A 13,559-nucleotide genomic window follows, 5' to 3' on the forward strand; every position below is an offset into this window, starting at 1 on the left:
ACTGGTGCCAAATTATTAACAGTTACATATCTTTCTCTTCTATTCAACTGGAAGGTATTCTAGCAGGTGGACTTTGATTTTTCATCTTCATATCCTAAGTGCTTGGCATATAGCAGGATATGCAGGAAAATTTGTGCAATGAAAACTCTTAAAAGTGAATTCACTCTTTCATGCTTCTTCTCCCTACTGATCATGCAAATGAGAACTCTTATCTCATTTTGAAACCCACTCATTTTTGTTTAGTACCAGTTATGTGCCAGGCACTCGCTTAGCCACTTTCCTTATATATTGCTTTATTTGACACCCTAAAAAAACTGTGAGTTTTCACAATTTACAGAATAGAAAACTAAACCTCAGGCAGGCTAAGAGAAAGGCTAAAAGCAGACTCTTCCAAGGCCACATGAAGAATTAAGGCGTGGAAATAAAATTCAAGTCTGTAGAGGCAATATTGTATCACGGTCAAGAGTATGGGTATTGAACACAGATCGCCTTGCTTAAAATCTTGCCAATTACAAGGGCCAAGCATGGTGGCTCACACCTGCAATTCCAGCACTATGGAAGGCCAAGGCAGGTGGATCACTTAAGCCCAGGAGTTCGAGACCAACATGGGCAACACAGCAAAACCCCATCTCTACTAAAAATACAAAAATTAACTGTGCCTGGTGGTGCACACCTGTGCCCCCAGCTATTAGGGAGGCTGAGGTGGGAGGATCACTTGAACCTGGGAGGATTACTTGAACTTGGGATTGCAAGGATGCAGCGAGCTGTGATAGCACCATTGCACTACAGCCTGGGAGACAGAGTGAGACCTTGTCTCAAAAAAAAAAAAAAAAAAAAAACTTGCCACTTACTAACTATATGACCTCAGGGAAGTTAGCTAGGCTCTAGGTATTTCGGGTTCGTCGTATATAAAATGGGAGTTAGAAATAGCGCCTATTTCATAGGGTTATTATGAGGATTAAATGAGCTCATAGAGGAAAACTGCTTACAATAGTAACGACATATATTAATGAGCAATACATAACAGCTATCATTATTGATTCCAAGTCCAGTGGTTTTCCCACAGCATCATGACAAATGCTCCTACCCTCCACCAGCCAAGTCACCTTAGGCAGGAAAGAATGACCTAGCCAAAGGACAGCCCACTGGAGGGGTCATGAGAACCACTGTCCAGAGGAGGAGCCGCAAAGAACAGTGGGTCAAAGATCACAAAGGCAATGACATGCAAAAATTCCATCCTAGAATGGCTCTCCGTGACAACTCGGCCCATATTGATGGAGTCCTGAGGGAACTTCTAGGGGAAAGGATATCACATGAGACAGGAAGCAGGTCAGCTCCCCAGTGCCCAAATACTGACCATACACCAAAGAATAGCCCCTTAGCTTGAACAAGCTTCGAAGACCTGAAATGCTTACAGCCCATCCCCTGAAAACCCAGTGCCCACAGTGATTACAGGGCGAGGTGAAGGGAGTTCCCATGGCAAGATGGCTGCTGGAAGGCACGTTGTCCCATCGGCCTTGAAGGCAAGACTGACCCCTTACCCCTCCGAGGTTCCTACACTTCCACACTCATTATCGCGCTGTAACCTGGCGGGGAGGGTGACTCAGGACAGCAGCTACCATCCCCTTTATGCAGGTGGGGAACTGAGGTCCAAAGAGGATAAATGGCTACTATTTGAGGTCACATAACTAGTCAGTATCCATTCCAGACTAGAATTCAGGACTTCTGAGTCTCAATTCAATGATATTCTTCAGTATCTTAGTACGTCTTTTGCATCAGCATGTGTCTTCTTCAAGCACATGCATTTTCTTTCTTCTGAAATGTTTATTGTCTTCCCTGTGCTAGACTTGGTGCTAGGCACTAGGGGTTACAGAAATGATTAGGGCCTTACCACCCCCCTTGCACCTCCAGCAGGCACTGCAGCAGGTGAATGCACAGGACACACTCAGTAAGTGATTGCTGATATGAATCCAATCGTCTCATTACTAATGTTCTGTTACAGACTTCAGTTCTTTCCCCAAAATGGCAATTTTTACATTTTTATAATGTTCTTTCTCTTCTGGTCTGAAAAAGAAGGCTGAATATTAAGCTAGCTGGTTGCAACTTGGTGTCTCCCGGGATTACAGGAGAACTGAGACCCCTTTATAAAATCAGGACCCTCAAAGAGATCAAAGTCTCCTCTAAAATGAGGGCCTGAATTATTCCTCCCATCAGCCCAGAGAAATGGCAAGAAAGCAGGATCTGAGTAAGGAAAAAAGGCTTCCGTGCAGACTTTAAAGCCTCTGGGTGTGACTGTGGAATCCACCATACACCACTGGTCTGGGGTCAAAACATGGGCCCAGAAGCTCCCACAGAAACTTTTCCAGGACCCAGGAAACACTTAGGGCCTTTGCTGAAGCATAATACTGCTCTGTGGAGCTATCTCTGCTACCCAAAATAGGTGGGGCTCTCCTGGGGCATGAGCCACTAAGCCCCCAAACCAGAAGACACAACAAATGGGAGAACTGGCTCCTCTAGAACGGACCTAGAGCAATCTGAAAGAGAACATTAGTATATTTAAAATGAAGATATAAAACATGAAACAGAAACCCTAAGGAAAGAACAGGACCCAAGGATGGAAGGGCAGGCTGAACTGAAAGAGAACTAAGAATTTCTAAAAGTAAAATGTATAGTCATTAAAATTATAAACTCTTGCCTGTAACCCTAGTACTTTGGGAGGCTGAGACAGGAGGACCACTTGAAACTAGGAGTTTGGTTTCTTTTGAGACAGGGTCTTGTTCTGCCACCCAGGCTGAAGTGCAGTGGCACAATCTTGGTTCACTACAGCCTCGACCTCCCTGGGCTCAAACCAATCCTACCACGTCAGCCTCTGAGTAGCTGGGACTGCAGGAGTGCGCCACCATGTCTGGCTAATTTTTGTTATTTTTTTTATTGTTATTTTTGGAGCGATGAGGTCTCACCATGTTGCTAAAGCTGGTCTCAAACTCCTGAGGCTCAAGCAATCCACCCGCCTTGGCCTCCCAAAGTGTTGGGCTTACATGCATGAGCCAGTGCACCTGGCCATTGAAGCCAGAAGTTTGAGACCATCCAAATATAAAAAATAAATAACCAGGCAAGGTGGCTCATGCTGGTAGTCCCAGAAACTTGGGAGGCTGAGGCAGGAAGATCACTTGAGCCCTGGATTAGAGGCTGCAGTGTGCTATACTTGCGCCACTGCATTCCAGCCTGGGCAACAGAGCAAGTCCTATCACTTAAAATAATAATATAAAAAATTAGGCTGGGAGTGGTGGCTTACTGTAATCCCAGCACTCTGGGAGGCCGAGGCAGGCAGATTAAGACCAGCCTGGCCAACATGGTGAAACTCCATCTCTACAAAATGCAAAAATTAGCCAGGCGTGGTGGCACACACCTATAACCCCAGCTACTCAGGAGGCTGAGGCAGCAGAGTCACTTGAATGCGGGAGGCGGCGGTTGCAGCGAGCCAAAATCGCACCACTGCACTCTAGCCTGGGTGACAGAGCAAGATTCCATCTAAAAAAAAAAAAAATTAAAAATTAAAACTCAATGATGAAAAAAGTTCAACAAATGTAACACAGCTAAGCAACTGAAGCCAATATACCTGACTTAGCCTCCTCGTTCGCTGCCTGTCATTTGCTGGGCGCTGTACTGGGCACAAAGGGCCAAGAGGAATAACATAGAGTCCCAGTTCCCAATCCCCTTCAAGATGCCCCAGCTCACAGATAAAGAATTCTATGAGCAAACACATTTCCCTGCAAGACAGCTGTAATAACGGCTACCATCTACGGGACCCTTGTGCTGGCTGCTTCTCTTACGTTATCTCAGTTAAGTCAGTATGGTCAGTGCAGAAGAGAAGGAAAGGTGGTGACTACAGTAGACCCCAGAATCTTCTGGTTTTCCCACCCACCGACCATTCCACTGAGCCATCCTGCATCCCCCAAGGCCTCAGGAGAGAACAACTGTAATGGAATGCCTGGGCACCCTTTCCACATTTCTACTCAAAAGGAAATTATTTAGATAGAAAACTACAATGAAATAGGCACACAATATTGTTACACACAGGCCGAGTTTTTGCAAAGGCAGAAGCCTTGACCAAAAATTCATGATTGGCTTTGAAAGGGGGAAATGCGAACATCCCCCAGAAACCACGGGTGGGCGCTGTCTTGACGCCCTTCTTCCTGTTCTGCCCACGGCTGATCCTCCCGGGCTGGCTTCTGCGTAACTCCCACCACAGCTGGGGAAGTACTGACAGGCACTCTTCTTTATCCCAAACCAGGCTCCAACCTGTCCCCCCACCACTGGGGGGACATACTTTTGTTTTCCTAACTCTGTGCACCTTCGCACTTCCTGACTTAGGGCAGTGAAGGAAGAGGAAACACCAAAAATATTACAAGACAAGCTTAGTTTGTGGCATTTCCAAGAGATGGGAGCTGAAGGGGCTGCCAGGGTGACCCCAGGCAGCAGATGCCCTCGGTCGCTTTGTAACTCAGCCCATCGGTGGCCAAGAGAGCTCATGTGCCTCTCCAAAGTGCTTAAGGTCTCCAGAAACCGTCTGTTTCTGGGGAGGATCTGGGACAGGAGCCCATTTTCTCTAAATAACTGAGAGGACTTCAGAAATCTGGTCTTAATTACCCCCTTGCAGCAACGTGGCTACACAGCACATCATGGTGTGTTTCCTTTACTCTCAGAAGATGGGGCCACCAGTGCGCCAGGCCCTCCAGTTGCTTCTGCCCCTAAGGACTCAGATGGGTCTGTCCTAATCGAACCACACACTCCCTCCTGACCTCTCTGGGAATGGCCTGCTCTGGGAACAGGGCTGGCTGAGGTTAGGGACCTGGCTGCAGCTTTGGAACAAGGTTTTAGCTGTACAAAAGGAACAACTGTAGGGATGTGTGCTGTGCTAGGAAATGAACTGGGGGCAGACTCTGAAGTCAGAGGACCCAGCCCACACCCTGCCCATCCCTTCCTGGGAGAGGACTTGAGGTGCGAGGCAGGGAGCTGGTAGAGGGTCTGTATGGGTTGGTAAATTTAATTTTTTTCAAGAGGCCGGGTGAGAAATTAGTGTCCCTGGGTTGAAACTGAACAATCGGGCCGACAGCTGAAGAATGCACAGTGAAATGAATCCTCAACTCCAACTCTTTACGGAGGCCGGGCACAGAGAAGAGCTCTGACGAAGGAGTGACTGTGAGGACACAGTGGACGCTGACTCCCACCCGTGCATCACTACAGCCACGGTAAGATATCCCTGACCTTCTCTTCCCCATGGGTTAGGAACCTCTCCCCAGAGCTCCCATAATACCCTCCTTTCCCAGGCTGCAAAGATATCCACATCTGAATCCCCAGGACCTGTGAATACATTAGGTCCCACGAGTTACATGGCAATGGAAAATGAAGGTTGCAGGTGGAATCAAGGTTGCTGAGCTGTTGACCTTAAAATAGGGAGAGTGGCCTAGATTATACAGGTGGCCCAGTGGAATCACTTTAAGGGTCCTTCAAGGTGGAAGAAGATGCCAGAAAGGAGAATCAGAGAGATAGAAGCTTGAGAAGGATTAAGACCAACATTGCGGGCTTTGGAGGTGGAAGAAGGAAACCACAAGCCAAGATATGCAAGTAGCCTCCCGATACTGGAAAAGACAAGGAAACAAATTCTTCCCAGTGCTGCCAGGAGTAACACCCTCTGCTAACACCTTGATTTCAGCCCAGTGAGATCCATTCTAGACTTCTGACCTCCAGAACTGTAAGATAGTAAACTTGTATGAGGTAAACCACTAAGTTTGGGGTAATTTGTTACAGCAGCAATAAGAAACTAATACACTATCGTTATGCGTATCCTAATATAATGCAATTTTTATTTATACGTCTATCACCCCCATCAATAATAATAATAATAATAGCTAACATTTGTTGAATTTCCCCTTACTGTGAGCACTTATTTTCTGGTAAGGCCAGCACCAAGTGTTTCATTCACATAAGATACTAAAAAAAAGGTAACTTCAATTGAACACACGATGAAGGTAAACACAGGGACTTAAGAGTAGGGGAGGGAGTTAAAAGCATCTTCGAGGAGATAAAGACACAGGTGCTTTTTAAAGATGAGTAGCAATTAGCCTGGGAGAGAGGAAGAGCATCCCCGGCAGGGGGAAGAACGCAAGCAGACACTCAGGGAAATGAAACACAGGGCAAGTGCCGGCAAGCACTCTGGCAGCTCCACAGCAGGCTGGTAATAATGTCTCTAGCCTGTCAGTCTCCTCGGAGGTCCAGGCCTCCTGCCTGCCTGAAATCTCCACAGGATGCCTCCTAGACATCTCAAATTTAGGATGGCTGATACAGAACTTCATTTTCTCCATAAGCATAATCCTCCTAGTCTTCCTGTCTCCCACAACAACGCCACCATACACTCAGCTGTTCAAGCCAGAACCCCAGGAGTCACCCTTGAGTCCTTCCCCTTGCCTCATTCCAATGTAATCTATCACCAGATCTCATCAATGCTATCTCCAAGATCTAAGTAGGCTCCGCCCACTTCTACCTCCATTGCTGCTGTCCAGTTCTAAGCCACCATCCTCTTTCCTCCTAAGTGGTCTTCCTGCTTCTACACTTTGCCCCCTATGATCCACCCACTTTTCATAAAAGCAGTCAAAGCAATCTCAAAAATGTCAATCAGGCTGGCCATGGTCGCTCACCTGAGGTCAGGAGTTTCAGACCATCCTGATCAACATGGCGAAACCCTGTCTCTACTAAAAATATAAAAATTAGCCAGGTGTGGTGGCACATGCCTATCATCCCAGCTACTCAGGAGGCTGAGGCACGGGAATCACCTGAACCCAGGAGGCAGAGGTTGCAGTGAGCTGAGATCGTGCCACTGCACTCCAGACTGGGCAACAGAGCTAGACTCTGTGTCAAAAAAAAAAAAAAAAGAGTCAATCAGATATCACTGCTGAGCTTAAACTCACCAAAGCTTCCCTTTGTACTGGGTGGAGGGACTCTCCCCAGCATGGCTTAGAATTGGCTGTGTGATCTCGCCCCTGGTTCCCTCTCAAACCTCACCTTGCGCCATTCCCCCCATCTCTCCCTTACACTCTAGCCCTGCCTTCCCTCACTCCTTGGAATACACCAAGCTCTTTTGTGCATAGCCAACTTTGCACATTCCCATCCCTCTGCCTGGAATGCCCTCCCCTGCAATCTCTCTGCCTGGCCAGTTCCTTCTCCATTTTCCAATCTCAAAAAGGCTTTCCCTTCCAAAACTAGGACCAACTTTGTGCCACCAGCCCCTACTTTGGTCCCAGGTTTGTTTCCTTGACAACAAGGAATCACTCATTTGTTAGAGGTTGTTTCTTCTGCTTCTTCCTTGTTGCTCATCTCCTCCAGAGGAATGCAAGCTCCAGAAGGGCAGTGCCAGGTCTATTTCGTCCACTACTGTATCATCAGGACTCCACACAGAGCTTAGCATGGCGCAGGTGCTCAGTACATGGTTGTTCAATTGATTAATTAAAAGAGAAAGTGTGAGGCTGACATTGAAAGATGAGGCTGGAAATAGAAGGCCTTGAGAATAGGGTCCTATTCATCTTTGCACGACTGGCACCTCCCACAGGGAAGCCACTTAGCAAATATTTCACTGGATGCATGAAAGAAAAACCCGATTCCAGATAAATCTGAGATGTGCTGTCCTTTCTGGGCAAGGCTCCCCAAGAAGTTTCCGCTCCTCCTCAGGACTTCTTAGGAGGTAACATGTCTAGGGCATACAGCAAGTGCTGAATAAATGGGGTGACTGTTACTATTGCTCATGTGGGGATCACTCATGCAGTCTGCTAGAAAAGACCTTCCGGAGCCCATGCCAGATACAGCAGTGGTTGGGTGAAGAAACGGGAGGGAAAAATGAGAACAAAGCAGCAGGATCCAAATACGGCTGAGACCTAGGTGGGGAAACGGCAGGAACGACACTGTCCTAGCTAAATGGGGTTCCCTTCTTTCCTCTAGACTTCAGCCACCTAGGTGCAGCGTGGAGATGCCAGCTGGGACGTGAGTCTTCACAAGGGAGGGCTCAATCTAAATGCACACATTCATCTTTGGGCCTGCCAGGCTTGCACTGATTTTGAAAATCTGGCTCGCTGTGGCTGGTGAAGACTGGGGAGGTGTAGAGAATTTCAATTTCCCTCACCAAATGGCAAGCTTGCGAAAAGTCCTTTCTCTCCAACATTATCACATACTAAAAATGAAAAACCAGCCATTCAGAGCTCTCATGAGAAAAATAGATGGGCTGCTTAGCTCACAAGAAACAGGAGGGCTGAAAATCAAGTCTAGAGAACATCAGAGGGGTACATTATGTGCTAAGATACTGCCCTTTTTTGGACCTAGGAGTTTCTATTTTGCACAAAAGAATGGGATAGGGAAAGTAATTCCCTGTACAAGCCACTCATTTTATACTTCAAATCCATTTGGTAGCTGAATCTCCAAATCCATTTAGTGGCTCAACAGTGGGAGTTAGGTGATTTTTGTTTTTTTTAACTCCCTATCTCAAAATATGCAGTTTGAAATAAGTGCATATCTCAAAAATAGCAGCATTAACAGGACAGAAGAGAAGGCACTAAAGTGGTGAAGGTTATGACGCAAAGAAGACATGTCTCCAAATCTGTTTCATGGCTAACAGACCAAAATCTAACACAGAAGGGGCATGGGACTGAGCCTGAAGAAGTGGAAACTACTTCTGGCCACGTGACCTTGGGCAAGTCAGGTCACCTTTCTGGGCCTTCTCAGAAGGGGCTGAATCAGTTGTTCTCAAAGATCTTTTTCTTTCGAAACTGTTCACTGGGTGTTTCCAGAAGACCCGCATTTTCTTAAAGCTATCTGGCAGCGCTACAATTGCAAAACAGAAAGGCTTTGGGGTGAAGGTTGCAATACAGATAACCCTGGCCTAAAAACCGATAAGCTTTTACAATCCCGAAACATTACTCAGCAATCCAGGTCCTGATGTCATCCCAGAATCAATCACGCCAAGATAATCTAACAGAGTAGACAGAGGAAAATGTGAGAGAAAGTTCTTTTTCTTTCCTGATAAGTACAGGTAAAGTTGAGGTCAAGTTAACGATGATGGTCTGCAGTTGACCATCCGTCTCCCTGAACTACTGGAAAACCACATTATTAAAGGACACTGCTTTAGAAGTGCCCAAGATGAACTCTTGGGATGTATCAAACCGCAGAAAACCGGACACCGGCAAGTTTCTTTATTCTTTGAAACTTCATGTCGCTCTCAGAAAACGCAGCAGGTCCCAAAATGGTACAAGCGGAAAACACAAGCCACTTCACGGTCCGCCCAGGAGTAAACCCCAAGCTCCAACTAGGACTCCCCCCACCCCCTTCCCTTTCGTTTCTCTTCTTTTGCTTTAGGTAAGTGGCCTGGGGCCTGCCAAGCAGCGCCGGGTCCGGGCAGGGGCCGGGGCCGGGGGCCGCGGAGAACTTTCCGCGGCCGCGCCAGAGACAATGCCGGGAGGGCGCCCCATCCGCGGGGTCCGGGCCGCCAAGCACGTCGTCCCGGGCCCTGCCCCGGAGAGGGACGCGAAGCCCCCCAGGGCGGGCCCCGTGCCCGGCCCCACTGCAGGAGCCCCCTCTCCCGAGCTGGACGCGCGGAGACCCCCCCACCGGGCGGCCTCGCCCGGCTCCGCAGAGCCTGGCCGCGCGTCCCGCACACGCCCCAGCCCAGGGCCGGCGCCCTCCCCGCGGAGAAGGACACCCCGCTGCGAGAGGAGCCGGGAGCCCGCCCGGCGCCCCGTCCCGGCGCCCCTCCTCGCGCGAGAGACCGGGCAGGGGGCGCCCGCGACTGTGGGCGACTCCGCCCGGCCCCGCCGAGCGCGTACGAGCTCCCCGCAACTCACCGGGACCTGGCGGGCCGCTGGGCATTATTCCATCGCGGGCTCGGCCGGGCGCTCGCGGCTCTCGGGTGGGAAAGCGAACTGCGACCGGGAAGCGCCGGCTGGGCGGGAGGCGCGGGCCCGGGGCTGCCCAGCGCAGAGTGCTCGCCCGCGGCGGCGGCCAGGCCAGGCGAGGCGCGGGAGCCGAGCGCGGCGCAGGAAGGGGCGGGCGACCATGTGCCGAGGGGGAGGAGGCCGCGGCGACGCGAGCGGCTCGCACGATCCTGCTCGGCGGCGGAGGGCGCGGGTTTCAGGAAATCCAAACACTTCGACAGGAAATCGGAATCCTGACTAAGCATTCCCGGCCCCGAGCCGCTCCGCGTCGGGGGCTCCCTCCTCGCTTAACCCTTGGCCCGCCGGCAGCCACGCGGGGGGCACAGGAGGGGCCCCAGACCTCGGCCGGGGTCGGGCGTCCTTCGCCTTCCGCCCCATACCCCGGCCGGCCGGCCTCCTCCCCGCCTGAGGTGGAAGGGGTGGGATTTATCCACAGAAAACCCTGGACGCGGAAGGTGCCTTTCTAAGGCCGGGACAGCGGCAAAGGACGTGCCTGCCTTCCATCTGCAGAGGATGGACCTGCACTGTCCTGGCCGTTACCCCTATTTTCAGTAAAGGAATGACTTCACCAGGCTGCCCCTTTCACCACTTCCTCTCTGCTCTTATAATTTCTTCATTTTTTGCCCAGTGCCAAGGGAACAGGACCTTCCCAGTCAGGATAGTATAGGAACAGTATGGAGAGTAATCGTGTGGGCTGCAGGCTATGTCCGGTTGGAATATGGCCTTTTTTCTACTCATGTTACCTTGAGTAACTCACTCAACTTTCCTGAGCCTCAGTTTCCTTAAATATGAAATGGATGTTAATTCCAACCTCATAGGTTTGATCTGGAAGCTGAATGTTTAGACAGGGACTGGCACATTGGAAACGCCCAAATAAATGATAGCCATGCTTGTCCTTATTATTACCATTAAAAGACATCAGAGAAAGGAGGATTTTAATTTGTGGGATGTATATTGTGCATATCTGTCTACTTTCAAAGTCAGACAGTCGTCTTTCTTTAGAACTTCATTTCCCTCCTAATCATTGGGTGATTGTTTTTCTTTGCAGCATTTCAGAAACGGCTCTCTGCAGAGGAAATGGTTAGTGGCCGTGGCAGACCCCCTTCTGGTGAAATCTGAAACAGAAAACCTCACAAAATTTGGGATTTTGCTCCTAATCTGAGAGTCCGGGTATGGTGGGGAGTGGGGGTTGTTAAACAGTCTGGAGCGGATTTACAAAGTTTGGGAAAACCAAAATCAATCTCTGACTGGGCAGAGAGACCGGGCAGCCAATGAGTGATTCATTGTGGTTTGCCACGGAAATGCCACATTTCGGGGGTGTCTACCTGGAGGATGCAGCTTGGTGGTTTTGCTGCAAGTGTTTCAGATTCCTTTGAAACCCAATCAGACTTTGAAGAGGGAACAACATGCTCATGAGCGAAAACAGAAGCCTGAAATGAACCTGCTGGGAACTGAAAGTTGGGTACCAGTTCGTTTACTCCAAGTAAGGAACAGATATCAGTTTTAGACCCAGCATTGTTCCTTTTCTGCAGTTCTCTTTCCGTGGCCAGAAGCAGTAGGACAAGCTCTGGGCTGGGCACCAGGAGTCCCAGGTCCTGCTCCAGGCGCTCTGTAGCTGCCGTCCCCTCTGCCTGGAAGAACCCTTGTATGGCTGTTCTTGGCACGCAGCTCACAGCCCAGAAGTCAGCTCCGCAGAAAGGTTTTCCCCAACCATGTGATCTACTTGTCTCTGGCACCTACACCCCACCTCCACCTCTCCCAAACATAGCGCATCCTGTTTGATTGCTTCATAGCCCTTGTCACTGTTTAATGTAGCCTACGTGATTGGTTGCTTATTTTTTATCTGCCCCCCCACTCTCCCCACTGCATGGGTAAACTGCGTTCCAGTAGTACCTTTGCCTGTTTCCTTAGAACAGCGCTGGCCCATATGAGACCATCGATAAACACGTGTTGAATAAATGAAAGAAGCAAACAAACTAGAGTTGCAGATGGGACCCCCGCCTGAGGTCGGGTGGTTCACTCCCTCCCGCAGCTCCCTGTGGCTTCCTCTTTGGTGGAGAGATTCAAAAGGGAACACCCAGTGCGGTGGAAGGAGCACCAGATGGCTCTATTAGTGCTTCTGGAAAGTTAAAACTATTAGTAGGCCAGGTGCGGTTGCTCACACCTGTAATCCCAGCACATTGGGAGGCCGAGCGGGTGGATCACCTAAGGTCAGGAGTTTGAGACCAGTCTGGCCAACATGCTGAAACCCCATGTCTACTAAAAATACAAAAAATTGCCGGGCGTGGTGGTGGGCGCCTGTAATCTCAGCTTCTCCGGAGGCTGAGGCAGGAGAATCGCTTGAACCCGGGAGGTGGAGGTTGCAGTGAGCTGAAATCATGCCATTGCATCCCAGGCAGGGCGACAGAGTGAGAATCTGTCTCAAAAAAAAAAAAAAAGCCTAAGTAATTAAGACTGTCAGATGAGGTAGCTATAGTCTCATTGGTATAGTCCCAGTTAATTACTCCCTCCTTTGTACTTCCTTAGCATTTCTGTTTAAAGAATATATTTATCATATTGTATACTCACGAGATGACTGCTCTCCTAAATCAGATGGAGGAAAGGAGTCCACATTTGTTGACCACTTGCTCTGAGTGGGTCCCTGAGCAAGGTGAACCTGAATTCATTTTAAGGCATCGGTTAAGTGCCTGTAATGTGCTAAATAAAATCTGGGCCCTACATGTGCAATGATGAAAAAGAACTATTCCTGCTAAGAAAGACAAAAAAGCTCTATCTAGTAAGCAGAGAGATAAGTACTCTTACAGAGTCACGTCCAGGGTATCCAGGGCTATTCAGAACATTGAGGGTGGAGTAGGGTGGAGATAAGTTGGAAAACGCTTCCAAGAAGTGGGTACTCTTGAACTAACTTTCAAGGAAGAGACGGGACCTATGTAGCTAGATAAGGGGGCACAGGCCTGCCAAGCAGAGTAACAAGTGCGAGTGTTAGTGATGCTCGGCTCCATGTCCCCTGGGCCCATCTCTGAGCTCACCAGCAGCTGCAATGAGCTGCCCTCTGTACAGAGGAACTGTCTATCCAAAGCAGGCACCCTTTCTCCTCTCTGCCAGGAGGCTTTCTCTAGGGCTGTGGGATCTTGCCTAGCCTGGAAGTTTCCAACAGCCCTGGGGCAGTCCTTAACCAAACAGCGGATGAATGTGTCAGCCTCCCCTTCCCTAAGGAAGAACAATTCTCAAATGCTCTCAAGGCAGTTCCTCAGAGGAATTGTCCAGTAGGAATGAGTCCGGTTGCCCCCAGCAGTCACTCCCTCATTAAGTCACTCTTTGAATTGGCTCTTCTCCCTTCCTTGCCTTACTTTCTCACTTCTTTATTTGTTCTTGGGATCCCAAATAAAGTAACTGTACCCATCTTCTTGTCTCAAGGTATACTTCTGGGGAAACCCAATCCAGAGTAGCATTCATGCATATATTCACAGATACTGGCTGGGCACCCCCCACGTGCCTGAGCAAAGACTGAGCATGAACACATAATATATGTGGGTAACTCTACCAGGTTCAGCATGATCTGAGAACATGATGCATGTTCAGACA

At 49.2% G+C, this 13,559-nt stretch overlaps 1 protein-coding gene and 1 long non-coding RNA gene across 4 annotated transcripts in view; one reads left to right on the top strand and one right to left on the bottom strand.

Moving 5' to 3' along the window:
- The window catches only part of ASAP1 (ArfGAP with SH3 domain, ankyrin repeat and PH domain 1), a 387,469-nt gene extending 377,413 nt beyond the window's left edge, over window positions 1-10,056 (bottom strand). For both annotated transcript variants that reach the window (XM_058444654.1, XM_058444652.1), the window contains exon 1: window positions 9,885-10,056. The gene's annotated coding sequence lies outside the window, so the exon portion shown is untranslated. The remainder of the gene's footprint in view (window positions 1-9,884) is intronic.
- Window positions 1,207-11,818, top strand: LOC131384323 (uncharacterized). 2 transcript variants are annotated; one of them, XR_009215051.1, is made up of 3 exons: window positions 1,207-1,329; window positions 5,062-5,252; window positions 11,023-11,818. It is a non-coding gene; the product is annotated as an uncharacterized LOC131384323 (long non-coding RNA). The 2 variants fall into 2 exon arrangements; XR_009215050.1 differs by lacking the exon at window positions 11,023-11,818 and adding an exon at window positions 5,331-5,745.
- The last annotated feature ends 1,741 nt before the right edge of the window (window positions 11,819-13,559 follow it).

This window comes from Hylobates moloch, unplaced genomic scaffold (genome assembly GCF_009828535.3).
Source record: "Hylobates moloch isolate HMO894 unplaced genomic scaffold, HMol_V3 SCAFFOLD_9, whole genome shotgun sequence".
Classification (NCBI taxonomy): Eukaryota; Metazoa; Chordata; class Mammalia; order Primates; family Hylobatidae; genus Hylobates; species Hylobates moloch.